The following is a 27,269-nucleotide window of genomic DNA, read 5'->3' on the forward strand; positions in this document are numbered from 1 at the left end:
CATGGGTACATTAACTTGTTATGCAATCTGACCATATACCATTCAATTAGAGTTTTTAATTCATTTATATTTAGTGCAATTATTACAATTTGAGAATATCATTTAGCTATTTGTTTTATATACACATGTATATGTCTTTTAAACTTCCTGTTTTTAATTTAAATGTTGTATTAATTATATTTAGTTGCACAAATGAGTTTCCATTAAACACAATAGTTGATAAATACAATGTATTTTGATCCATATCTCCCCTTTTAACACTCATCCCTCCCTCACTTACCCTTTCCTCTGTTGTATTTTACCTTTTCTATTGCCTATTTTGCTTTATTATTTTTATATATTTGAGTGGTTATTCTAATTGTACATTGAGATTTTCTCTACCCACACAGAACCGTACAACAGTAAAATTATATTTGCCCTTTTCTGTCTCCTGATCTGTGCATGCACACACACACACACACACACAATGTATATATATATATATGTATATATATATATGAAACCATATATTATAAATAAGCAACACATTACTATTGCTGCTCTAGAAAGTCAATTGTCTTTCCAAATAATTAAGAAATCAGATAAAAACTGAATATTGGTGATCCATATATATAATCCTAGCTACTTGAGAGGCTGGGTAAGATCATGATAATCATAGTTCCTGGTTAGTCTGGGCAGAAAAGTTCCTCAGTAATGGAAAGAAACTGGCCATGGAGGCAAACACCTGTCATTTCAGCTACATGCTGCTTTATATCGCCATAGTTTCACATGAGAACTCAGCAACACTCCTTTTATTACTGTAATGAGACTTTTAATCTGGCCAGTTGTAAAATTTCTCTTGAGCTTTAGTTTTCACTAGTTTGACCATGATCATAATGGATATTTGTTAAGCTGCTTTTATACGTGATGGTGCAGTTTGAAACTTTACATCCTTACAAAATTCATGTTGAAATTTAGTATCTAATAGTATTAAGAAGTCACTGAATCATTTATGAATGCTCTATTGTTGTGAATAAAATTATTGTCTTTAAAAAGGGCTTAAAATAATCAAGTTGTTCCTTTTTGCCTTTTTACTTTCTTTCAGCCATGTGAGGTCTCAGCAATGAAGTGTCATTTTAGAAGCAAAGAGAAAGTCCTTATTAGACACCAAGACATCAAATCATCTTGATCTTACACTTCCTAGCCTCCAGAACTATGAGAAATAAATTCTAAGTATTTACAAATTACTCAGTAGAAATTATTTTGTTATAGCAGCAGAAATGACCTAAGAGAAATGGGAAAGATAGATTTGCCACAATTTGCAAAATTATTAACCAGTATTTCATCAACAATTGCTCCAATTATATCAGCTAACTTGTTGAATCTGCAGTTATATATGTATTTGACTGCTTGAGGATATACTACAAAGTCATGGAGGCCTTATTTATGTTTTTCTTTATACTAGGATAATTTTTAAGTTTCTTTTGTATTGATTTCAAGTTCATAGAACCTTTTCCTATAGCATTTTCTGGTAAGCACATTTAGATATTTTCATACAAAATATTTTTAGATCTGGAATGTCTATTTGTTTTTTGTTTTTGTTTTTGGTGGTGGGACTTGAACTCTGAGTCTGGGCATTGTCCCTGAGTTCTTCAGCTCAAGGCTACCACACTAGCCCTGACCCAAGCGCCACTTCTGGTTTTCTGATTAATTGGAAAGAAGAATCTCATGGACGTGCCCAGGCTGGCTTTGAACTGTGATCCTCAGATCTCAGCCTCCTGGGTAGTTAGGATTACAGGTGTGAGCCACCATGCCTGGCTTAATTGTATGTTTTAATAAAGAGTATTCTTTCTTGGCTTGGATTTTCCAACATCCGTTCAATCATTAAATCCATTGTTTATAGTATTAGATATGTGTAATAAATAGCATTTAACACTTTTTAATCATTCTAATATATTTCTATTGTTTCTTTTTCCTGCTTTGTAAGGCTTTATTGACTTATCATTCAGATCTAGAACATCTCTTCAAAGGCTCATGTGCTGAAGGTTTATTCCCCAGCTTGTGGCACTATTGGGAGGGGCAGGAATGCATGTGAGTTGGAACCAAGTTTAAAGAAGTAGATAATAAAGAAGTGTTGCCTTGGGACAAATATTCAAATCCCTGTAATTTCCCACCCCTCCTCTCTTCACCTCTTTCCCTTCTCTTCCTGTTTTTCTTTTTCCTCACTCCTCTTTCTCTCTCACTCTTCTCTCTGCTTTCTTTCTCTTTCTTCCTCCTCTCTTTCTCTCCTTCTATGTCCCTATGTCTGTCTGTCTGTCAGTGTCTTGATCTCTCCTTCACTCTCCACTACAAATAGGTCAATAGCTTTCTTATATCAGACCTTTCTGCTTTGAAGTATTGCTTGACCAAAGACTCACACACACTGAGCCAAATACAGATTGAAACATCTGAAACCATGAGCCCAAATGAATCTCTCCATTCAAATGACTTTAAGGTATTTTCTAATAGTAAAATAAAGGTAATATAGTGCTTTTTTAAAAAAAAGTAGTCATTGTAGATGATGCATTATTGGCAGCAGATTTTCAAAAGAGCAATAATTTTTCTCTGGCATGAAGCTAATTACGTGGCAAATGAGCTTTATCTTATTAGAGCTCCTTTAAAAGTTTTGCTAAGAGGCATATAATGTAGTCATCATCTAAGACAAAATAGCTCCCCTCCTAAACTGTTACCTTTTGAAGTTCAGCCAATAACTAAGTTTTATAGTAATGTTTCTACTCTAGATTATTCCTTCAATATCACCAAGATCTGTTCAAATTCCTAAATATCCATGCAGTTCACTAATAACTTAATGCTCTCTTCCACACCCTAATGAATTTAATTCTGCATTCAAACACCTGGTTATTTACAAGACTTGATAACTGGGTTCCTTCTCTGTGCAATTCACTCATCTCTAGTATTTCACCCCCCAAGTTCTACCCACTTCAGTAGCAATACGCTTCATGTATGATCTCTTTCCTGACCCACTAAGACTTTTTCTGTTTGCCAAGCAAAATCTAGGATACCAATAAACCTCGTCTTGTGTATGCTATCTATCTTAAATGCCATAGCCTTGTGTTTTCTGTTCTCTAATGCCACCAAATAGCTACCTGTGATATATCTAGTCAGTTTACAGAAGGAAAAGGCTGATATCCATTATTCTATCATACCTGAATAACATCTTTAATAAATTATATTTTGTCTATATTTTGGGTTGAAGAAGCTTAATTTTGTAGGAAATATAAAATACTCTAAATGATTAATTTAGTTACTATCATATCATTATAAATTACTTCCTCCCACAAAAAGATTTTAGTTCTTAATTCAAATAAAGGTACAAATAAAGCTTTCAAAAAACCCAAACTTGTGTTTTTGTTCAAAGTGGATGGATGGATGGATACAGATATCTATATAGGAGCATTTCCATGATGGTAACCTAGACAAGCTAAATACAAATATTTTCAATATTTTCTATGGATTCTTTATTTTACTCATAAGATAGCAATTTACTTTTACAAACACTCAAAAAAAGGAAGTAACAAGGTCATTAAAGCAACATCACTCTCTGATTCATTCTGAAGCATACTTGAATTTAGAATATGTTCTGTGATAAAATACACTAGCTTCATTACCTTTATTTTCAAGCTGAAAATGTTTAAGGCATAGAAAGACAAAGTATTACCACAAGTTTTTGAGGCTGAAGACTCATTAATGGTGCCTTATGGGCATCAATATTTCTAAATGTATTTTTACTTGGTACTCAACATGGATTTTATACCTAAGAAGTATTGTCATGATCTCTAGATAGATGAATGGGAAAACTGAAATAGTTGAAAATCTTGATTCTATACGCATGGATATCTTTTTGTCTGTGGGTTATATTTAATTCTAAAATAAATTTTGCAGTATTTTATTGGTTAAATTTTTTTAGTTATAGTAGCTAAGGAATTTATCATGGTTTTTATTTCTTTCCTCACAAATTGTCTTCTTTTTTTCTGAGAATACTCTTTGCTCTGATATGACATACAAGATTTCTTGGGGCAATTTTCTATTTATTCCTACTTGGAAATCTGGATATTCCTTGTTTTAACAGTAATAAAAGGGATAGGAAGCAAACTAGATTAATCAGATATAGTAAAATTAAGGAAGCAGAACTAATCATTCTGTCTTCAGAGATTTTGTTTAGCATATTAGTCAAAGATTGAATAGCTCCACTTGTAAGCATCACATGTTTTCTCAAGGATACTTCACTGTTACAGAGATCCAAGCCTCACTATCATTTCATCTTTTTCTCTCCAGGCAGCTACTTCTAGTAGTTCTAAATAAGAGAGAAAACACAAACCTAGCAATCAATTTGTGAGCACTCCGGGTTATGTCAATTCACTAATTGGCTTTTACCAGAAATAAGAGGCACAGTGTGGGTAGACTAATATGAACTACTGTAAACTATATTGTGTTCCTCTCTATCCATGTTAGATACTTTATTTTCTTTCTTGAGTACTAGATTACCAAGATTATGGCAGTAAATTATGACTTTTTCTTTGTCTGGTGGTGGTAGTTATTGTTGTACGTGTATGTTATATTTTTGTAAGTGGTGATTATTGTTGTGTGCATGTATGAAGATGAGCAAATTTTAATTATGTTTGTTCATGAAATTATTAGGAAAGTTAAAACATGTGTTAAAAGTTGATTTCCCATCTTAATTTGTTGGTATCTTTAATTTTCCAAACAATCCTCAGGGATATTAAGGAACAAAATGCTTTCAAGTACTAATGAGAAGATCAAATAGGACTTCAAAGTTGTCAATCACATTATTTATTGAACTCCTACTATATTTCTTGAGTAACAGAGGCACAAAAATGAACAGGAAAGATATTGCCCTCTGCCCTTATACAATTTATCTTCTAGTAGGAAAAAATAGGAAAAAAACACGGGTTACAATGAAGCAAAATAAATTCTATGATAGAGGTTCATTTTATAATACAGATGGCTCATATAAAGCCACTGAAAGCTTTCCAAGTTAATAAAATGTAAGATCCAGTGCTCAAATATAATATACATATGCATATTTACAAAATTTAGTTAGACCTGTAGATACTTCAAGAAAAAATATAGAGAAAAAAAGCTCTGGAGAAACCAGGAATACATGGAGCATTCCTCAGTATAATAAAGCCTGTGTATGACAAGCCTACAGCAAGTTTATACTTAATAGAGAAAAGTTAAAGTCATTCTTCTAGAATAAGAAATGAGACAAAGGTTTCTCTCCATTACTTTCCCATACAGTAGAATTCCTAAATAAGATATAGAACCAACCAGATGCCCCTCAGTAGATGAATGGATCAAGAAGATGTGATACTTATACACAATGGAATTCTATGCTGCCATCAGAAAGAATGACATCACCCCATTTGTAAGGAAATGGAAAGACTTAGAATAAGATCCAAAGAAATGTAAGACTCCATGGTTACCCTCACTTGTAACAACTACTATATGTCTATGATTCTCCTAGCAGCGGATCACAATAACTCAAAAGCTATGTACATATCGCCATACAGGAAGAGACTAAGTGGAATGAACTCCAGGATATGGAAACCAGGGGTTTATCTTTGTGGTTGCTGTCTTTTTTTTTTCCATTCAATGAACAAACATTTATTGACTGGCATACAGGGGAGTACATGCTAATATGTCATACTACTAGACATTAGGAGCTAAAAACAGACTCAAGAAAGTCTAAGTGTGAGAAGTAAATGTAAAAAGTACAGAGTTGTCAGAGTAGTTGGTAAGTATCGGATGTTTATATCCTACTAACTTCGTTTTACTACTTTTTAACATAGATTTTTGAGCATTTTAAATTTAGAATTGTATGATGACAGAACATAAAATCTTTCAAAAATGTTTTCCATTTTTGAGGTTGCTGTCTTTCATATACTATGTGCAGTTATTTCTTAATATTTTGTTTTACTGGGCCCCCCATGGCTTATCCCTTGGTTTTGCTCTATCTGACTTTGGTACCTGGTATACTGTATATACATTTATTTATTTAAATTAGGGAAGGGAAGGGAAAAAACAAGATGAGAAAAAGGAGAAAGGGTGAATTAATGTAACACAGATATTCACAAGACAGTATGATGCAAATGAACTTGACAATTTTGGACGGGATGGGGGGAGAGAGGAAAAGTGGGAGAATAACATGGGAAAGAGTAACAATGTTCAAGAAATAATACACTCACTACCTTACTAATGTAATTGTAAGCTCTCTATACATCTCCCTGACAATTTTTTAATTTACTTTTAACAGCTTTTCATTTTGTCGTCATTTATATATATATATATGATTTTATTTTTCTTTAGTAATTTTGTATCTGGCTCCTGACTATTTCAATTATTTTCGTTAGTTTATTTGTAGGGTTTGGGGGGTTATTAGTATTTACTCATATGTCCTATTCAAACTATTATCTTTTTTTCCTTTTTCCCACTCTCAGGACATAAATTTCTTTGTTAACAGTAGATCCTCCATATATTGTTAATCAAAACTGACAGTGGTCATCTTGTTGCCTGCTTTGTCAGTTATAGTTCTTTGGTCAGTCATGGAGCTTGAACTCAGAGCCTGAGTACTATCTCTGAGTTTTTGTAGAAAAAAAATCAAGATCTGGGACTTTGTTACCTGGTATTTTGTATATATGTTTATTTGAAATAGGAAAGGGGGAAAACAAGATGATTGGAAGGGAGTGAAGGGAGGGGAACAGGAACAAAATCATGAGAAGGGGTATCAATGTGCAAGAAGTAATGCACCTACTACCTGACAAATACAACTGTAACCCCTCTATACATTATGCTGACAATAAAAGATAAAGAAAAAAATCTAGAGCAAGAATTAGCAATGTTCTCTATAATGAAAGAAAATGGCCCTCCCACTTTACATCCACTGTCACACATCTTTTTCACTCTTAACTCAAAGCATTCTGAATCTTTGTATTCGTGACACTGACAATTTTGACAAGTACATATCACATTAATTTGAATTTTCTTAAGACATTTGCACAAGGGAAGGGGTGACATTATCCAAAAAGAAATGTGCTAATTACCTGGTTTGTGTAACTATAACCCCTCAGTACATTTCCTTTATAACTAAAAATTTTTAAATAATAAATTTGCAACCTGGAAGAAAATCAAGATCAAAAGTCAAAATACATTTCTTTCCCTTAATTTCTCACAGCTTCATTGGCAATACCTAACCCAGAGTACAACTACCACTAACAGTTCAAGCTGATGTTTGACTGCTCACAGATTATTTTAAAATGCTTTATTTTTAATTTTCACAGAGTTAATTTTTAGAGGGGAAACTGATGGCCTATGCTACTTTTGCATTTTGTCAAGAACAGGTTTCAACTCTATAATCACTCATTTATTTGTCTATTTTTTCTAATATAATTAGACACAGAACAAATTCACAAGTTTTAATTTACTCAGTTTTACATTATATATATGCATAAATATATTATCTAAACATTTAATAGATAATATTGGAAAATTTTCTTTTTTCATATATTTTTATTATAATTAATAGAAGGGTTACATTATATTTGCATTACTTCACATACATTGATACCTTTTCTCATGCCTTGGTCCCCACTTCCCTCCCCTGCCCTCCACCCTCACCCCACATCTTGTTTTGCCCCCTTCCCTATCCAATTTCAAATAACCAAATAAGCATATATACAATATATCAGATAACAAAGTGAAATACTGTAACAATATGAGATAACCAAGGGACAGCAAAAGAGATGAGAGATAACATAGTACATTAAGGACAACAGTCAATCATTATATGGGTTTTGTTTCCTTATCCTGGAGGTCCTTACATTTAGTGTCATACTGTTTGGCCTAATGTCTCTAGATTTTGCTCTATTGCAAATCTCTGTTAGGAGAGCCCAAGGTTTCTACTGATTAGGACAAATGAGGGAGACTGTTGGGCCTATGTTCCTTTAAGACTGGCTTACTTCACGTAATATGATTTTTTTTAAGTCTTTCCAATTCCTTACAAATGGGGAAATGTCATTCTTTCTGACAGCAGCATAGAATTCCATTGTGTACAAATACCATATCTTGTTGATCCACTCATCAACTGAGGGACACCTGGGTTGGTTCCATATCTTTGCTATGGTAAATAGTGCTGTAATGAACATCACTGTGCTGGGTCATAGGGGAGCTCTATGTTTAGTCTTTTGAGGAACTGCCATACTGCTTTCCATAGTGGTTGAACGAGTTTGCACTCCCACCAACAGTGTAGTAGTGATCCCTCCTGGCCATATCCCCTCCAGCATCTGTTGTTAGTTTTCTTGATCCTGGCCATTCTAACTGGAGTAAGGTGGAATCTTAGAGTTGTTTTGATTTGCATTTCTTTTATGATCAGAGATGTTGAGCATTTCTTCATGTCTCTATAGGCCATTCTTATTTGTTCTTTAGAGAAGACTCTCTTTAAGTTTTTGGCCCTTTAATGGGATGGTTGTTTCTGTGGAGATTAGTTTTGCAGTGATTCAATTTTCTGAGCTGTTGATATATTTTAGATATGAGGCTTTTGTCCATTGTATGGTTAGTGAAGATCTTCTCCCATTCTGTAGGCTTCCTAATTAATTTACTAGCTATGTCCTTTGCCATACAGAATCTCTGCAGTTTAATGCAGTCCCACTTATCCAGCCTTTCTCTGATTTGTTGTGTTTCTTGGTCCTTATTAAGAAAGTTTTGACCTGTGCCAAGGAGGCCTAGTGTGTCTCCTATTCCTTCTTGTAAAGTTTTCAGTGTATCTGCTTTTACCTCGTGGTCTTTGATCCATTTGTGCAAGGTGACAAAGAAGGATTCAACTTTAGTTTTCTGCAGGTGCTTAACCAGTTCTGCCAGCACCACTTGTTGAAGAGGCTGTCTTTCTTCCATTCTATTTTTTTGGCTCCCTTGTCAAAGATTAGGTGGCCATAGGTCTGTGGTTTAATATCTGGGTCCTCAGTTCCATTCAATTGGTCTTCAGGCCTGTTCTTGTGCCAGTACCAAGTTGTTTTGATAATTATAGCTCTATAATAGAGTCTGAAGTTTGGTATGGAAATTCCCCTGTGCTGTTCTTTCTGCTAAGGAGTGTTTTTGCTATACAGGGTCTTTTATTATTCCATATGAAATTTTGGATTGCTTCTTCTATTCTTTAAAGAATGACATTGGGATATTGATGGATATTGCGTTGAATTTGTAGGTAGCCCTTGGCAAGATTGTCATTTTCAAGATGTTGATTCTTAATACTGGAGAATTTTCTAAATGTTTAAAGTTGGGAATATTTCTATTGTGATCATAAGCTACCACTATCTCTTTCATGGTTGTATCACTAATTAAGCAGCCGACTAGTTTTCAAGGCTAGAGTGGAGCTTTTTTCTGTTTCTTTCTTTCTTTCTTTCTTTCTTTCTTTCTTTCTTTCTTTCTTTCTTTCTTTCTTTGCCTGCCCGAGGGCTTGAACTCAGAGCCTGGGCAGTTTCCTTGGGCTATCTCAAGACTAGAACTACTTCCAGCTTTTCTGTGCATATGGTACCAAAGAACTGAACCCAGGGCTTCGTGTATGGTAGTCAAGCATTCTACCACTGAGTCACGATGCTGGCCCTAGAGTGAGGGTCTCTACATGGCTCAGTAGTCAGAATTCCTCAACAACATGAGAGACAAGTCTTACTTTAAAGTATTTAAGAGTTGTGCAATAAATTTATCTATTTTTCAATATTCAGGACCACATTTTTCCAGGGGAATATCAAGTGGCAACACATCTTATAATTTCAAAACAAGATCAAATGTTAAATGATGTAAACTTGATATTTTCAGGAAGAAAAAATGATGTAGAAGACAGAAGAAAAGCCTTCAGACATTGGGGGTTCTAATATCAGCTCTGCCATCAATAATTTCTGTGGCCTACTTTCTTCAATTTTAAACTGAGAAAATTCAGAGGCAAGATGATGTAAAACAAATTGGGGCTGAATTTTAGATTTCCCAATTTTATGATTTTATGTTAGTATTTTTAACACTTAACTTCAACATTCTTATCTTGAAACTAAAGCAATTATTGTCATCATGTATCTATGAAATTCCACTGAAATTAAATACATAAAGTTCTTTATATAGCATTAACTATATACTGTCTTCATAAAGTGCTAGCATTTTTCCTCCACTTTTTCTAAAGGGTCTTCTATCTTTACATAATTATGAAACTAGATGATTTATTGAAAATGGACTCTACTTTTCTAATCTACTGTCTACCAAACTTTCGGCACTATTATTTCTCCTGACAGATAATCTTGTAGATGTCAACCTTTAGAGGTAAGTTATTTAGAAGTTAACAAGATGTACTTCAGTGTACATGGACTGGACATGTACTTCAGCTTTGGGGTGTTGAATATTCAGTCATCATTGGCTAGTGGTGAAAGTTTATGCAAGGAGATGAAAAGCAAGTGCTCTACATGTATCATTTATACTGTAAGCATTAGGAATTGTACTGGTGAAATCATGTACTGAGGAAATATTTATGCATATGGGGCAAAAATATGAAAATCAACATCTGTGGTTTAAAACATTGGATAGGGGGCCGAAAGTTTGGCCTTGTGGTAGAGTACTTGCCCTAGCATTCACGAAGACTAGGGTTTGATTCCTTGGTACCATATGCATAGGAAAAAAATGCAGAAGTGGTGCTGAGGCTTAAGTAGTAGAGCTCTAACCTTGAGAAAGTCTGAGGACAGTGCTCTGGCTTGAGCTCAAGCCCAGGACTGGCAAAAAAAATTAAAAATACATTGTACAGGATACTGATTTTTGCTGCAAAATGAATGGGCAACCATAGTGCAATGTTATAATATATTTTGGAAAAAGAACAAGGAAAAAGGAAATGATAATCATACCAAGATCACTGTCTTTTGCAGCAAAAATAAACATGTTAATTACACTAAAATTCAGTGTTTGGAAGTTACACTGGAGAAACAGATAGCTTTGGTTAAATTATTATAAATGCCAATGATGAGAAATAAACTCATGTGTTCCAGGAACTATACAACATAGCTATCAAATAAGGGATGTGGTTCAATGGCTCCTGCGAAAGTAAACAGTGCATCATAGGAGTTGCATTGTTTCAGAATACTTATTATTAGTACTCTTCCTGGTGATTCAAGTGTTGGCTATTGAAAAAAATTACTAATCACAAAGGATCTTTATTAAAAATATCCCAATCCAGTACATGTACTCTACCATTCATCCTGAAAAATGAGTAGCACACATTATAAGTAGCTTTTGCATAGATATTATTTCATATTACTTGTTACTTTTGAATAGTAATGTCACAAACATTGATACCCTTTCTCATGACATGGTCCCCATTTCCCTCCCACCCTCCTCCCACTTATCTTGATTACCCCCTTCCCTATCCAATTTCAAATAACCAATTAGGCACATATAAAATATATCAGATAATAAGGTGAAATATTGTAACAATATGATAACACCAAGGGATGGCAAAAGAGATGAGTTATAACATGGCACATTAAGGACTACAGTCACTCATTATATGACTTTTGTTTCCTTATCCTGGAGGTCCTTACATTTAGTGTCGTATGATTTGGCCTAATGTCTCTAGATTTTGTTCTATTATAAATCTCTGCTAGGAGACCTCAAGGTTTCTACTGATTAGGACAAATGAGGGAGACTATTGGGCCTATGTTCCTTTGAATCTGGCTTACTTCACTTAATATGATTTTTTCTAAGTCTTTCCAATTCCTTACAAATGGGATGATGTCGCAGTTTCTGACAGCAGTATAGAATTCCATTGTGTATAAATACCACATCTTATTGATCCACTCATCAACTGAGGGACACCTGGGTTGGTTCCATATCTTTGCTATGGTAAATAGTGCTGCAATGAACATCAATCATTGTGCTAGTGGATTTAGTATGCCCTTGTTTCTGGATGATTGGGTAAATGCCAAGTAGTGGGATTGCTGGGTCATAGGGGAGCTCTATGTTTAGTCTTTTGAGGAACTGCCATACTGCTTTCCATAGTGGTTGAACAAGTTTGCACTCCCACCAACAATGTAGTAGTATCCCTCCTGGCCACATCCCCTACAGCATCTATTGTTATTAGTTTTCTTGATCCTGGCCATTCTAACTGGAGTAAGGTGGAATCTTAGAGTTGTTTTGATTTGCATTTCTTTTATGACTGGAGATGTTGACCATTTCTTCATGTGTCTGTAGGTATGGAAGCATTCTTGATGTGTTTTTTTTCTCTACTCAAAGTAAGAGCTCCAGTCCATCTTTTAATATTTTTGAAAAATTCCTGACATTACAGAACTAAACTGAAATGTATTAATATTCCACTCTTACAATTGCCATAACAAACAAAAATTTCATGAGCCAAAAAATTCCACAAAAAGGTGGGAGACACTTATAAAACTAAATATGATCTCAGCATTAACAGCTGAACAAAGAATGAAAATGCTTTAATTAAAAAATCACGAGTGGATGACAAAGTATGTAGAAACTGAAAATCTACGAACTATTTAAAACCTGGAATCGCTGACTGTTCAGAAACTACACAGATGGATCATGGTTGGTGGAGGTGAACAGCGAAAAGGAATTATGGATGAGTCTGCATTGTTCTAGCTGCTCCCCATGCCACCCATCTCCGTCTCCAAGGAAAGCCTGACATTGATTAGATACTGAGCCAGGCTAATGCTGGCAGCGGATCCAGTGATGGTAACCTGCCTATCAGTACATCCTTCCACTGGGTTTGTAATTTTGATCTGCGCCCCAGATATCTGACGGATCTCATTGATTTGGGCGCCTTGACACCTGATTATGCAGCCAATCAAATCATTTGGAATGGTGAGTTCATGAGAAGTAGTCTGAGCAGATGCATCCAAACCTGCCCAATAGCTTTTCACCTCTGGAGAGCTGGATTCAATGCCACTGAGTCCAGTGTTGCCACTTGTCATGGGAAAATGAGACTGTTGCATTGTCAATTGGTGCAGCTCGGTCAAATCTGGCTGTGGGATGGCATACTGTCCTTGAATGGTATCCGCATCTAGAGGTGGTCCCTCCAGGTCTGGGTTGAGGCACATGGACGAGGTGGGGTGGGGAAAGTTCGCACTGTCGCTGCCTGTGCTGTACCTGTCCTGACCACCTGCAAAGACGACTGGAGAACTTGAAGGCTTGGGCTGGTACGAGATGGTCACGCCCTACGGAGGGGATTCCAACATGACCACACAGATTTGTTTGACACACTCAATGATGGGTTGCAGAATGCCAACAATAGTGATGGCCCCCTCAGTTGAGTTGGGGAGCATATCCCCTGCCACCTGGACCTGAGCCCCTGTACCCTCTCATTTTTCCTTGATCTTGCAACCACCTATTCCGATGAGAAAGCCAAATTGACTAGCAGGAACCACCAGCCTTAGAGTGACCGGGGGTCTACTGGCAGTTGTACTATTGGTCATAGAGCTGCTGACCTCAGCTTCCAGTGTGTCAATGATCCTAGGAAAGGCTTTGAAGATGGCATTAGTGGGTCCAGCCAAAGTGATAATTCTCTCAGGACAATTCCCTACAGCCACACCGGTGTCCCTGTAGAGCAGTGTTACAGGGAGCTGGACTTTGAGTGGTTAAATCTTTGGTTAAGTTTGTTGGGGGTGAAAGCCAAAACTGGAGGTGCAAGGTGACTGAGAGGGAAAAGGGGAGCAGGCAGGCAGGGGAAGGGCAGGAGGCCAGGGGCAGAACAACAGGAGCAGTTGGGGAGGCCAGGAGTTTGAAGTGCTTTCTTTCTCATGCTAGAGCTAAATTTCACATCGTGGTTCTACCTTCAAAGTACAGAGAGAATCCTAAACCTTCTTGCCATTTCTACAGCTCCTTGGTCAGACCTACTATTTCCAATTCATTCTAAACTAAAGGCAGTAGTGAAGTTTATGCAATAGTGGACTCTGCCTTGCTTTTGTCTACATACCATGTCCAGAGTAAGACTTCAAAGTCACAGCAGATTACTGTGCTCAATTCTCTGTATAAAATACCTCTTGCATTCAGAATAAAAGATAAAGTTGTTGAAATTATCTACAAAAACCCAAATGAGATGGTCCTCCATTCTTTAATTTCACCCACTACTGATCTCCATCCTCGTTATGAAATCCAACCACTTGAATCCAGTATCAAAAAGCATCAACCACTACCTAAAAATAAAAAGTTTCTGTACAGATAAAAGCATAGTCACAAAAGTAGAGAGACAGCCAACCAACTGGGAAAAGATATTTACAAACAATATTTCAAACAAGTGCTTAATATCCAGTATCTACAGGAAACTCAAGAAACTAATCCCCCTCAAACCCAACAAACCATTCACTAAATGGGCAAGGGAACTAAAGAGAGACTTATCAGAAGAAGAAATTAAAATGGTAGAAAAGCATATGAGAAAATGTTCATCATCCATGGTCATAAAGGAAATGCAAATAAAAACAACCCTAAGATACCACCTTACCCCAACAAGAATGGCCAAGATTCTGAACTCAGACAATGACAGTTGCTGGCAGGGTTGTGGAGAAAAAGGAACCCTACTACACTGCTGGTGGGAATGTAGACTAGTTCAGCCACTCTGGAAAGCAGTGTGGAGGTTTCTTAAAGAACTAAAAATAGACCTTCCCTACGATCCCACCATACCACTTCTGGGCATCTACCCTGAACAATATAACCCAAGACATGATAAGGACACCTGCTCAGCTATGTTCATCTCTGCACTATTCACAATAGCCAGGTGATGGAAAGAATCCAGATACCCTACTGCAGATGAATGGATACAGAAAATGTGATATATATATATATACATATATATATATACACAATGGGATTCTACATAGCCAACAGACAAGATAAAATAATGGCATTCGCAGGGAAGTGGATGAATCTAGAGCGAATCATGTTGAGTGAGACAAGTCAAGACCAAAGGAACAGAAGGCGCATGGTATCCTTAATATGTGGCTATTAGATCCAAACAGTGCAAGAGCGAGGACTCAATATTTGCATACCCAATGCTATGGACATGGTATTGGAAACATAAACACAACTACATAGACATAACAACCTATGACTCTATAGATATAATGTTTTGTCATAAATTAATATGTATTTATGATATACAAACCCTTAGCCTAATTTTGATTATGTTCTAAAAATTAAGTGCCAGGGATTATATAGAGAGATTCCCTTTTTGAACACTTGTTTGTTAAACATGCCATTTGAAATATGATGTAAAAATCAATGTTAATAAATTCTTTAATAAAAATCAAAAAAGCATCAACCAGAGAGTTAATTCTTCAGTTGGATTATTGGGCCACATTTTCCAAAGTCTCTGCTTGTCCTAACCCCACAGGCACATTCCTTTGGGACTTAAAGACTATTCCCTAAAATATTTTTTTTTGCCAGTCCTGGGCTTGAACTCAGGGCCTGAGCACTGTCCTTGCACTTTCTCAAGGCTAGAGCTCTAGCACTTGAGCCTCAGCACCACTTCTGGCTTTTTTCTATGTATGTGGTACCGAGGAATCAAACCCGGGTCTTCATGCATGCTAGGCAAGCACTTTAACCACTAGGCAAAACTCCCAGCCCCTCCCTAAAATATTTAAAAAGGTAATTTCTTCATCTGTTTCAAGATCTGCTTCAATGTCTATGTTCTCTCGGATACCTACTGAGACCATCATTTCTAAAACAGCTACCCTCTCCTACTTCAATCTTGATTATCCTCACATCTCTACTTTAAATTTTTCACAGCAAATATCTTCTAAAATACTATATAATGTTTAAATATCTGTATTTTTAATTACATGGCCAAATACTACCCTCTACTCTTCTAGAACACAAACTTCAAAAGAACGGGAATCTTTATTTGGATGATCATGTGCATTCTTAATGCCTACAATAGTACCAACAAATACATAAAATCATAAATAGGTAACAAAGATTTAAATATTCAAGAAATAAAAACCATGTAGAATTCAAAGTTTATGCAGCAAAGTCACTAATTATTTAGGAAAATGTAAACTTCAAGCCCAGATCAATACAGATAAAGGCAAGGTAGAAGTTTTTAAAGTTTCATCTTTTATGTGCCCACAGAAAAATTTTAAGTAATGCAAAAAATTCATTTCCATTTCTCAAATTTTAACACTGTCATGCTTCTCTCTCTCTCCCATTCTCTCTTTCCCTCACTTGCCATTCCCCATAGTTCTCCACCCCCCACATACACGGTAAATACACAAATTATTCAAATGTCAGATAGAACAAGATTCATTTTCAGTAACTTTCAATATGACTTTATGAGAATAGTTGCTAGCATAAGAATTCATGAGTATACTACAGTTATAAATTGTATTCTTGCATTTATATAGTTGTATGATGATCACATGTCTATATCCAATCTAAAGATACAATCAGTGCCAGACAACACTCACTACTAACCTATACGTTGAGGAAAGGGTAAGAAATGCAGTCAAAAATTCAATGAATATACTACAAAATCAAGAAAAGGGAGGAAAGGGGGTTGGAGTGGTAGGATGAGGTTGTTCAAGGGCTGACATTAACAAAGACAAATTATTCATAATCGACTTTGTTGAATAGCAACTCCATTTTACAACTACTTAATGAAAGGAAGCAAAAAGCATAAATTAAGTACTGAGCAAATAAATAACATACTAAAATAAGAACATCAGTATTTTTGCTGGGACAACTAATAGAACAATAATCCAGAAACACTTCTTCTAAACATAAGTTTAACTGAAAGACATTCTGAACTTTATTTTTTTTATTGTCAGGATAATGTATAGAGGGGTTACAGTTACTTCAAGTAGGTATATTTCTCACACATTAATAGCCTTCTCATGTTTTGGTTCCTATTTCTCTCCCCAAACCCCTCCCAACCATCTTGTTTTCCCCTTCCCTATTTCAAATAAACAAATAAACGTTTATACAATATACCAGGTAACAAAATCAGATACAGTAACAAGATGAAATTAACCATAAGGGCATAAAAAGAGAAGAGAAATAACACAGTATATTAAGAGCAACAATCACACAAGATAAAACTCTTGTTTCCATATCCTAGAGCTGAACTTTATTTTCCATATGTTAATCACTGAAAGAGCAAAGTATGCAGTGGATGCTAGTAAAAAGTAATGTTCACATCAAATTGTTTATTCTTTGCTTTCCTGCATCTCCATTTACAATAAGAACTTTACTTTTATCATGTAGTTTTAAAGAATATTGTATACAAGGTGATTTCATTTATCCTGGATGTAGGTGTAGCTTTTTTCCACCAGAGATATGTTATCCCTTCTTGCTTTATTATTTCCTTAGTACTCACGACTAAATATATCAATTATTTATTCTGTTTTCTTATCATCAGTAATCCTTAACTCCCAACTATAGGTACTAGATTTTCCAGATTTTCCAGGAGAAGGTGAACTTCCTACACATACCCAGTGACTACTCTTATTACAGAGAAAAGAAGGAATTCAGAAAGGCTTCATTCAACATCCTAAGTGTGAACACTAATATAGAGACTAGCTCATCGTCTTCCTAAATCACAGAACTATAGTCTGTATAAGGTATTTGTTGGTCCTTCTATTTCAATGTCTCAGCAACTCACAACCACATTTTCCAATTATTGCTTTAGTACTTTTCCAAATTCAATTGTCTTAACAATGTTAATCATTTTCTATAAACTGACACCCTGAAGGAGCTTAAGATCTTATTTATGTCAGCTCTCTGATCTCAAATGCAAACCTTTAATATATTACTGCCAAGGTACTTTCTTTTCAATCCAGCCTAGAAATGTAAAGTAGATAGACAGTCATCATGGGTCATGTCTGTGTGGCACGTTTTGCTTTTCCAACCACTTACATTCTCAGCAGCATATAACTGAAACAGTGCTACTATGCCATTTTACAGCTTAGGAACAGAGACTTAGTAATAGGCTCATTGTCTAGCTCTGATGCCAGTGTGTTCATGCATTTTTTATGTGTCTGCCTTGCAGAGCATTGAAATTATTATTATTATGAAGCAGTATCTGTGATATTATTCAACACAAACTGCTCACATGACAGAATTTCTTTTAAGTTTCAGGGTTTTTTTTTAACTTTAAAAAGAACATTCAAAAGATTTGCTTCAATGTCAAGAGGGAATATCTGACACCCCTCCTAGCTAAGCGATGTATCAGGATATGAGGTAGGCTATAGAAGCTAGACTCATAGCTTCAGAGTACAAAAGACAGAGTCTAGAATAGAAGTTTACAGAGGCAATGAGAAAAACAGGCAAACTTTCCCAGTGAAAGTGCTCAGTGGTGATGAATATTCCATTAAAACTAAGCAACTTAGGGCAATTACTAAGCCCAAGGAAAGATAAGATGGGGAAATGTTGAAAGCCAAGATACAGTATGATTTTGCACAATTCTTATGGCCTCAATTTGTGGGCCTAAATATAAAGTGTGGTAATCGAAGTGTGGTAGTCAGATTTTCATTGCTGTAACTGGTTTCTTGGTTCAGAATTTGAGGTTTCAGTCCATGGCCTGCTAGTTTCATTACTGTGGGCCTGAGGTGAAGCTGAGAAACAACACATACCATGTTCAAGCATGTTATACAGCTAAGTGATTCATTTTATCATGTCATGACAACCAGGAAAAGAGAGAGACAAACTGACACAGAGAGAGAGAGAGAAAGAGAGAGAGAGAGAGAGAGAGAGAGAGAGAGAGAGAGAGAGAGAGAGACAGACAGAGAGAGAGAGAGAGAGAGAGACAGACAGACAGACAGACAGAGAGAGACAGAGAGAGAGAGACAGAGACAGAGACAGAGAGACAGAGACAGACAGAGACAGAGAGATAGAGAGACAGAGATGGGTAGATAGACTGGAGCTCTGGATATAATATACATTCTTTCACAACATGTACCCAATGACCTACTCCCTGCCTGGCCTTACCTCCTAAAGTTTCTGCAAAAATAAGGCCTAAATCTGAAGACCAAGCTTCAACATTGAGCCTGTGGGGATATTTTGTATTCAAATCACAAAAGGCAAGATTTCCTTGACTCAGATGTAAAAATCTTTGGCTAGGAAACAAGTCATAGGGATATTTTTAGGTGCACAAATTTGCCAAAGACCATGCAAGATATTTCAATTTTTTATTTTTATTATTTGGCAGATTTGGGGCTTAAATTCAGGGCCCAGGCTCTGTCCCTCAGCCTCTCAGTACTCAAGGCTAGCACTCTACCACTTGAGCCACAGCACCACTTCCAGCTTTTTCTGAGAAGTTTATTGAAGAGTCTCACAGACTTCACTGCCCAAGCTGGCTTCTAACCATGATCCTCAGATCTCAGCCTATTGAGTAACTAGGATTACAGGAGTGAGCCATCAGCGTTCAGCTACATTTTCAAAATTAAGTTATTCAGTGTAATTATATAATCAGTATAGTATGATAGAAATTATATCTAAAATGTGACAATTGTATTTTTAAATCTTGCTGTAAATTTGGTATAAGCTATAATTTATGAGTGTCTCAAGCCTCACAAATTCTATTGGAGATTTTTTCTTACTGCTTAGATGGCTAATAAGTTCATTTGGGACCATACATAATGTTTTGTGAGAGCTACTATACTTGATAATCATGTATCATAAGACTGAAAACTAATTACAAGTGCTTATTAATTAGCTTACTTTATTTTTCTTCAGCTACTACTTTAATTTTGAGAAATATCTCTCCATGATTATAAATATAATTGAAGATGTAGTAGGGATAATGAGTTTTTTAGCTTGTGACAGTTTAGGCTTGTATATGTGTTTATGTTTATACATTTATGCTCATATACACACATTTTATACATATAAAATAAACATCTTTTAAGGCAAATGCCTTCCTGGTGTGTAAAACCAAACTGACCCATAAGTCTTCTATGTCAAACTGTGTAACAGGAGATTCTTTATGAGCTGATGTGTAAGAAAAAGTAGTGAGGCTGAAAAGAAGAAATAAGTAGGCCTTAGAAGCTTGAAACAATGTAATAAAAATACTATTACATTGATCTCTCTTATTCATCACACACCTAAAGACACCACGACTGTGTCACAGTGAGAACTCAAGCCCATCAAAAACAAATCTGCAAAGTAGATCAGAAATCAAAGCAAAGACACTGGTGTACTACTTCAGGGCATGGTGATTATATAATAATAATATGAGTTGAAACCCTAGTAGAAAGGATTTTGAGTGTTTTCATCACAGAGAAATGATACAAGTTTAAGGGAAAAAATCCTTTCGCAGATTGACCGATACGTAGTATGTATGTGTACTGAAACATTACACGGCATCACATAAATATGAATGATTTTTGTTTTAATATATTAGTTAATTTAAAATCCAATTTCTCAATACAAACTTATATTACTCATTTTTAATCTAAGAGGCTATTTGTAAGGTATACCAAAACATTAAGAAGTTTATAATAATGCTAAGATTAATTAAAATATCATATAAAAACACTCCATGGTTTTGTGATATTTGCATCTATCTTCTCTTTTTATTTGCAACTTAAGTACATTTTTCATTCTAAATAAAGTTTATATTTTACCCGGTTTGACTGGCAATTTTACACCATTATATTAAAGACAAGCTTCCAAGCTTTCCAGGTCACAGAAAACCTAGATTTATAATAACAATTATTTATTCTGCACAAATTGTGTTTTCATGTAATATAACAGCAAAAATCAGTGTGTACACCAAAGCTAACGTTGGGGGCAGGGAGAAATGAATGTCAAATAAAAGCAATGAATGAAAGGCATTAATTGAATTTGAGTTCATAACTGAAGTGGAAAAGGGAGCCTAACTATACAGTCAACCAGAAAAATGGACTCACATGATGATACAGTATCTAAATGTTTAGAGTCAGAAGCACCAAGCTAACTAGGACATAAAAATGCTCTTTTCTAAAGGCCCTGGAACAGGTTCAAAAGCCCATAAGTCAGGGAGTAAGGGAAGGATGTTTTAAAGCTATTGTTAACAGATCATTCTGATGTGTAGTCTTAGAAGTGCATTTGCATAAGAAAATAGTTACAGAGGCACGTATTTGGGGAATTGAAAATATCAAGAAACACTATAAAGGGAAAAAAAGAACAATGATAGTAAGGGTAAAAATATAAATATACTAAAGAAAATATACTAAAGACATTAGTCAATACAAAGTTTGGATAACCTATTGACTCTGTCCCAACAGCAACTGAAACAATTCAAATGAAACCACTTCTAAAATTCAGAATCTTGGATGCATAAACTAAACCATTTGGTTTAAACTATGAAATTGTTCACAGCTTCCTCCATATTATCAATTTATTATTATGTGGACACAATTATGGAAGTATATTGAAATTAGTTCTTCCTATGTGAAATAAATTTATATTTTTACAATATAATTCTATATCCTATTTCTAATTTGTTTTTACTTATAAAACCTTACCTTTCTATGGTCTACACGAAGACATAAAAACAAAGAATATTGTTACATTCACTGATAGTTTTTCTAATCCATCTTTTTACCACTGAAATTACGAATAATCTGGAAGCTCATAGCCAATGACCTCCATGGAGATGCTAAGATCAAATGTAGGGAGCACATGTGTATTTTCAGTCTTACTAAACACCAAAATTGGACATAGAACTTGTGTCAATGAACAATGGTTAAAAACAGTATCTGAAGAACAAAAAGATAATATATAAACTACCTCATTTTCTAAACAGATACCTAAAAGAAGTAGCACAATCCACATAGCTATGGAAGTGAAAATTCAATAAAATTTAATAAAAATTCACCAATTCCTATCAGGAATATATCTTAAGGAAATGATTATTTTTAAGGAAATAATTATATATACAGTAAAATAAAATCATGTGCAAGAAGAGTTATGGTTATAACTTATAACCATATTATACCCATAAATTATATAACCATAAGGTTATATAATTTGTCAGTTGTGGGGCTTGAACTCTAGGCCTGAGGACTGTCACTGAGCTCTTCAGACCAAGGCTAGCACTCTACTATGTTGAGCCACAGCACCACTTCTGATATTCTGGTGGTTAATTGGAGATAAGAGTCTCACAGACTTCCGTGCCTGGGCTGGCTTTGAACAGTGATCCTCAGATCTCAGCCTCCTGAGTAGCTAGGATTACAGGAGTATGTGACTGATAGCTGGCTGTGTATAATTTATTTTTAAAAGACAGAATAAAGTATTTGTAAAACAGGAAATTATCAAACAACCTAAGATATTCATTACCATGGCTGTCAACAATCAACTGGGAAATCCAGTGGGATAATCATTTATTAATATAGGAATTCCTATCATGTATTGTTAAGCTAGAACCAGAAAACCTACACACAAATGAAGACCAATAAATCAAGTGGCAAACTGCAGGATAAGGATGAAGGGTTTAGAAGAAACAATTCCAACATCTTGATCTTAAACTTATGGTTTTCTGAGTCATGAGGAAACAAATTTATATCATCAAAAAACAGAAACAAAAATAAAAACTTGGACCGGGAGCTTGGCCTAGTGGTTAAAGTGCTTGCCTAGCATGCATGAAGCCCTGGGTTCGATTCCTCGGTACCACATACATAGGAAAAAAAGCCGGAAGTGGTGCTGAGGCTCAAGTGGTAGAGCTCTAGCCTTGAGGAAGTCCAAGGACAATGGTCAGGCCCTGAGCTCAAGCCCCGGACTGGCAAAAAAAATTGCAGCATTATTCACCATAGCAAAGATATGGAACCAACCTAGATGTCCCTCAGTTGATGAGTGGATCAACAAGATGTGGTATTTCTACACAGTGGAATTCTATGCTGCTGTCAGAAAAAATGGCATCGACCCATTTGTTAAGAAATGGAAAGACTTAGAAAAAATCATATTAAGTGAAGTAAGCCAGACTCAAAGGAACTTAGGCTCAATGGTTTCCCTCATTCGTCATAATCAGTAGAAACCTTGGGCTCTATTAGCAGAGATTTGCAATAGAACAAAAACCTTGATATATAAGGCCATATAGTATGAAGCTAATTGAAAGGACCTCCAGGATATTGAAACAAAAGCCATATAATTTGGGGCCGGGAGTTTGGCTAGTGGTACAGTGCTTGTCTAGCATGCACCAAGACCCGGATTCGATTCCTTGGTACCACATACCTAGAAAAAGCCGAAAGTGGTGCTGAGGCTCAAGTGATAGAGTTCTAGCCTTGAGAAAAATCCAAGGACAGTGCTCAGACCCTGAGCTTAAGCCCAGGACTGACAAAAAAAAAAAAGCCATATAATGAACGATTGTTGTCCTTAATGTTATCTCTCATCTCTTTTGCTGTCCCTTGATTATCTCATATTGTTACAGTATCTCACTTTCTTATCTGATATATTGGATATATTTGTATTTGGTTATTTGAAATTGGATAGGGAACGAGGGAAAACAAGATGAGGGGTGGAGGTGGGGGGGAGGGAAATGGGGACCAAGACATGTGAAAGGGTATCAATGTATGGGAATTAATGCACCTTCTGTCTGGCAAATATCATGTAACCCTTTTATTAATTACAATAAAAAATATTAAAAAAATAAATGAAAGGACCTCCAGGATATAGAAACAAAAATAAATAAATAAATAAATAAAAAACTTAAGGCTGCCAGGCACTGTAGCTCATGCCTATAATACTAACTATTCAGGAGGAAGCTGAGATCTGGAGGCTGGTAGATGCCAGGGTAGCTTGGCCAGACAAGTTATGTAAGTTTTATTGTAAAAAAAAAAAAACATTTAAAAGCAAGACTGGAAGCATAGATCAAGTGTCAGAATTCCTGATGAGCCACCATGGAGCCGAGTTCAAACACCACTATCATACACTAAAACTATTTTTAAAAAAATCTTGTATTGTATATACTTTGTGGAACAACACTAATCACTAATTTGCCTGTACGTGTTATTTCCCTAGAAAACCTAGCATTTTCCTTCACTTAATCAACTGATCAAGTAATTTCTTGCTTTTATCTTTTAATTTAGCCACATTTACATTATATTTTACTACATAAAGTGTTACTTTACAGTTTAAAATAGTTATAAACTAAAAATAAAACCTAATGAAAAAGTTAAATGTTTAGAAACTAACTCTAGATCTTGGCCCTAAGAGTTTTTGGTACTTTTTATCTATCTATCTATCTATCTATCTATCTATCTATCTATCTATAGCCAGTTCTGAGGCTTGAACTCAGGGCCTGGGCACTGTCCTTGAAAACTGTTTTGCTCAAGGCTGGCTCTCTGCTACTTGAACCACAAGGCCACTTCTGGCTTTTTCTTTGTATGTGATAATGAGGAATGGAACCCAGGGCTTCATGTATGCTAGGCAAGCACTCTACCACTAAGCTACACTCCTGGCCTTGGTAGTTTGTTTGTTTTTGTGGGTCATGGGGCTTGAACTCTGGGCCTGGACATTGTCCTTGAGCTCTTCAGCTCAAGACTACCACTCTACCCCTTGAGCCTCAGCTCCACTTCCTATTTTCTAGTGGTTAATTGGAGATAAGGGTCTCATATTTTTCAGTGCCCAGGCTGGATTTGAACCATGATCTTCAGATCTCAGCCTCCTGAGTTGCTAGGATTACAGGCCACTGCACTAAGCTTACTTTTTCTCTTTTCTTCTTGGAACTTTTTATACATGAGAAAATCTACTCCAAAAAATATAATATTTCTACTTAAAAAAATTATAAATGCCTATAAAAATCATAGGAAGAGAAATAGAGAATAATTTTAATCAACTCAAACCAAAATTATATTGAATAATTTTTGTTCTATCAGTCATCCAATCTAATCATTAAATATATTTAGTGTATTTTCTGTAACAGGATACTTTAAGGTAAAACATCACACGCATTCTGTTGTGAGCTTATAATAAAAAATATTCCTATTTAAGTACATTGATCTCACACTATCAACAACTACTTCAGTTTCTCTATTTATTTATTTTTATTTTTTTGCTCAGTCCTAGGGCTTGAACTCAGGGCGTGGGCACGGTCCTTGGTCTCAAAGCTATTGCTCTCCCTCTTAAGCCGCAACCCTACTTCTGGCTTTCTCTTCTTATATGGTGCTAAGGAATCTAGGCCAGCTCTCAACCATTAAGTTTCTATGTTTAGTGGTACTTCATTACTACTTTGACATTAACCACATTAAATCTTACACAAAAATGACATCACACATATACATAAATGCATATAGATATCATACCCACATAGTTATATGTACATGGATTATGTACATAAAGAATGTGATATGTTCCATATTACAGAATTATAAACATTTTAAAGGCATAAGCATTTAAATTAATTTCACTTACATTTCAAATGTTTAGTTTTCAGATAGCTCAGTAGAAAAATAAAAAAGTTGTTAATTCGTTTAGAGGTACTTTAAGCCTAATAGACAAGTTCTTAACTATATCTTTCACTATGAAAAGCAATACCAAATTATCAGAATGCAGTCATATCCCATATTTCTAAATTTCAAAAAGACTTCTAATCACTATACACATCTTCATATTGTAAGTCAAATCTAAAATTACCTGTTTCACTGATGGAAGAATGAAGGAAAGCAGACAGAGCGTAAGAGCTTAAAGCATGTTGCAAATAACCATGAAACGAGGCAATCTAACCAAGGTTCCCACATTTCCCCTCAATAGCAACAACAATTCATAGCAAAAAATTTCCAAATATTATCAGTACCTTAGCTCAAAGGGACTGGACATTCAGGTGCATCAGATTCTTGGCTTATTTAAAAGCAATCTTAACAGCTTCACAAAAAATCCTGGTATATTTCTGATATCAACACTTTCAATACTATTTGCAAGAGATAATCACAAAAAAAATTGTTTAGATGAACTACTTAAAATGAATTACTTATGATCATATGCCTGATTATAGTACCCTAACTTAAGACTTTCAGGTGATTAATGCATAAATTTCCAGTTGAAAAAAATACAATGTATATGTGAGCTAAACTTAGAAAATGAAAGAGGAAAAAGAGGGGAAATTATTATTATTATAAATGGTTATAGAAAATTAACTGTTATTAATATAAGATAAAAATAGATGCATGCTATATTTACAAAGATTGGACAATTGCCTTATACCTGATTAGAAAAAATATGGGCCTTCCTTATGCTATCTACATACACTTACTTAATTGTAGAAACCTCCAATCATGAGTGCTATGAAAATATCCATGAGACAAAAATCACATTCCATTTGCTGGCATGTAAATATATACATATGGCCTAAATGGGTTAATAATCAGGGTCAAACAAAAATCTGTTCAAAACCACATGGAAGAAGCTGAACTTCAAAGGGCACTTAACCTACACAGAAGTCTGAGAAAGAAAACACAGTACAACAATTTTTATAAGCACAAAATATCAGACATTTGGGACTACATTAAATTTGTGTTTGGAAAATGTCTAAATTGGATGAACACAAGCCACATATGTCTATGAGATATGTTACAATGCCTTGGACAGAGTCGTTGACCACAGTATGCCTTGAACTCTTAAGTAACAATACAGCAATTTTCATTAAATGAAGTTTCAGATGGAGATTGAAATTATGTGCATAAAAGCTTCTAAGAAATTATGGAAATATGTAATATTTAGCTAAGCATACTGTACACGAATAAACTGATCTCATTTTGTTGCACAGTGACTCTTAAAATTTGTTCAGTTTACCTTGTGAGAACTATGCCACAAGATTAAAAACTCTAACAAAAAGAAAATATAGTTTATGGACTTCATTCACATGTCATATGACTATATCTTTTAAAGAAGCTTGCAAATGAGGAAATTAAAATTTGAGAAGACAAAGAAATTCACATAAGATCACAAGATGATGCATTATGAAGTTAAATTCAAATGCGCTTTCAAATAGCTAGGACCTGTCATTGTGGAAAAGCCTTTTCTACCCTTTAAACTCAAGGATCCAGGAACTAATATAGTGCTAATCTTGCGAACAGTCACATTCATTATGTGGCTTTTTCTCCTTTTAAAATATATGCCTTATGCCAAATGACTCAATTTAGAGCAATATGTAATTTGTGGTTTTCTATAACTTCTTTCATAGCAAATAAATTTCCCAAATCTTTTTATGCTGTAGAAATACTAGAAACAGATTATTTTAATATACCTCTTCAACATGTCCCTTTACA

The 27,269-nt window shown here is 35.2% G+C and overlaps 1 protein-coding gene and 1 pseudogene across 11 annotated transcripts in view; both read right to left on the reverse strand.

Annotated features, from left to right (window-relative positions):
* Positions 1 to 27,269, reverse strand: part of Dlg2 (discs large MAGUK scaffold protein 2) — a 1,918,473-nt gene that overhangs the window by 1,655,116 nt on the left and 236,088 nt on the right. The gene's annotated exons all lie outside the window — the stretch shown is intronic.
* LOC150053583 (poly(rC)-binding protein 2 pseudogene) lies at positions 12,520 to 14,146 on the reverse strand (annotated as a pseudogene).

The sequence above is a fragment of the Megascapheus bottae genome, chromosome 16 (genome assembly GCF_031878675.1).
Source record: "Megascapheus bottae isolate mThoBot1 chromosome 16, mThoBot2.hap1, whole genome shotgun sequence".
Taxonomy (NCBI): Eukaryota; Metazoa; Chordata; class Mammalia; order Rodentia; family Geomyidae; genus Megascapheus; species Megascapheus bottae.